This window comes from Pezoporus wallicus, unplaced genomic scaffold (assembly GCF_028554395.1).
Source record: "Pezoporus wallicus isolate ANWC-B61680 ecotype Strahan unplaced genomic scaffold, APGP_CSIRO_Pwel_v1 contig_11249, whole genome shotgun sequence".
Lineage (NCBI taxonomy): Eukaryota > Metazoa > Chordata > Aves > Psittaciformes > Psittacidae > Pezoporus > Pezoporus wallicus.
In genome coordinates, this window is record NW_026636366.1 from 1 (window position 1) to 2,225 (window position 2,225).

General features: G+C 73.1%; 1 long non-coding RNA gene across 1 annotated transcript; it reads left to right on the top strand.

Annotated features, from left to right (window-relative positions):
- On the top strand, window positions 1-2,190 carry LOC130594326 (uncharacterized). The gene is made up of 3 exons (XR_008971056.1): window positions 1-53; window positions 1,055-1,121; window positions 2,080-2,190. It is a non-coding gene; the product is annotated as an uncharacterized LOC130594326 (long non-coding RNA).
- Window positions 2,191-2,225: the final 35 nt, after the last annotated feature.

The following is a 2,225-nucleotide window of genomic DNA, read 5'->3' on the forward strand; positions in this document are numbered from 1 at the left end:
AGCCCCCCCCCACCGAACGCGGAGCTGGAGGCGCTGCGGGAGCGGATTGACCGGTGAGGGGCGGGGCCGGGAGGGAGCGAAGGGGCGGGGTTTACAGAGGCCACGCCTCCGTGGGGCGGGGCACATGGGGGGGCGTGGTTAAGTGGTGGGCGCGATCACACCTCCGGTGGGCGGGGCCGTCATCAAGAGGGCGGGGTCACACAGCCAATGGGCGGGGCCATAGGCAAGTGGGTGTGGTCAGAGCTCCCAGGGGCGGAGCCACGATCCTGTGGGCGGAGCCTCTGCCCGCCCCTGCCGGGGTCCCCCCTTGCTCCCAGTGCCCCCTCCAGTGCCCCCAGTGCCCTCCCAGTGCCTCCAGTGCCCCTTCCCAGTGCCCCCCCTCCAGTGCCCCTTCCCAGTGCCCCTCTCCCAGTGCTCCCAGTGCCCCTCTCCCAGTGCTCCCAGTGCCCCCCCCAGTGCTCCCAGTGCCCCTTCCCAGTGCCCTCCCAGTGCCCCCAGTGCCCCTTCCCAGTGCCCTCCCAGTGCTCCCAGTTCGCACCTCCCAGGGCTCCCAGAGCCCCCCCAGTACTCCCAGTGCCCCTCTCCCAGTGCCTTTTCCCAGTGCCCCCATCCCAGTGCCCCATTGCTCCCAGTGCCCCTCCCAGTGCTCCCAGTGCCTTTTCCCAGTGCTCCCAGTGCCCCCAGTGCCCCCCCCCAGTGCTCCCAGTGCCCCCCCCCAGTGCTCCCAGTGCCCCCCAGTGCTCCCAGTGCCCCCCAGTGCTCCCAGTGCCCCCCCCAGTGCTCCCAGTGCCCCCCTCCAGTGCTCCCAGTGCCCCCTCCAGTGCTCCCAGTGCCCCCCTCCAGTGCTCCCAGTGCCCCCCAGTGCTCCCAGTGCCTTTTCCCAGTGCCCCAGTGCTCCCAGTGCTGCCAGTGCTCCCAGTGCCCCCCCCAGTGCTCCCAGTGCTCCCAGTGCCCCCAGTGCCCCCTCCCAGTGCTCCCAGTGCTCCCAGTGCCCCCCCCAGTGCTCCCAGTGCCTTTTCCCAGTGCTCCCAGTGCCCCCATTGGCTCCCCGCAGGCTCCAGGACGATTACGCCAATTCCCAGCGGCTCAATCGCCTCCTGGAGGAGCGGGTGCAGGGGCTGGTAAGGGGGGGGGGGGGGGACGGACCCCGAGCAGTGCAAGGAGGGGGGGGGGCCCAGAGGGGTCCCGATGTTTTTTGGGGGGGGGGGACCCCGGTGCTCTGAGGTGTCCGGATGCTCTGGGGTCCAAAAGGGGGGTCCCGGGGGTGTCCGGATGCTGTGGGTCCCAAGGGGGGGGGGTCTGGATGTTGTGGGTCCCAGGGGGGGTCCTTTGGGTGTCCGGATGCTCGGGGATGCTGGGGGGAGCCCAAGGGGGGGGGCGAGGGGGGCGGCGTAGTGGGGGTCCTGGGGGGTGTCCGGATGCTGGGGGGTCCCAAAGGGGGGTCCTAGGGGTGTCTGGATGCTGGGGGGTCCCGGGGGGGGGGTCCCAAGGGGGGGGCCCAAGGGTGGATCCTAGTGGGGGTCCTGGGGGTGTCCCTGGATGCTTGGGGTATCAAGGGGGGGGTCCCAAGGGGGGTTCCCAAGGGGGGGGTCCCGGGGGTGTCCCTGGATGCTCGGGGTCCCAAGGGGGGGGGTCCCAAAGGGGGGGTCCCGGGGGGGGTCCCCGGGTGCTCGGGGTCCCAAGGGGGGGGTCCCAAGGGGGGGTCCCGGGGGTGTCCCCGGATGCTTGGGGTCCCAAGGGCGGGGTCCCAAGGAGGGGGATCCCGGGGGGGGGTTCCCAAGGGGGGTCCCGGGGGGTCCCTGGATGCTCGGGGTCCCAAGGGGGGGTCCCAAGGGGGGTTCCCAAGGGGGGGGTCCCGGGGGTGTCCCTGGATGCTCGGGGTCCCAAGGGGGGGTCCCAAGGGGGGTTCCCAAGGGGGGGGCCCAAGGGGGGTCCCCGGATGCTCGGGGTCCCAAGGGGGGGTCCCAAGTGGGGGGGTCCCAAAGGGGGGGTCCCGGGGGGGGTCCCAAGTCGGGGGGTCCCAAGGGGGGTTCCCGGGGGGGTCCCCGGGTGCTCGGGGCCCCAGGGCTGTGGCTGCAGACGCAGGCGCTGGTGCTGGAGCGGGCGGCGCTGAGCCGGCACGTGGCCGAGGCCCTGCAGCGGGTGCTGAGCACCCCCCCCGGCGCTGAGCCCCACAGCCGGAACCCGGTGAGTGCCCCCCCCAATGGAGGGATCCAATGGGGCAG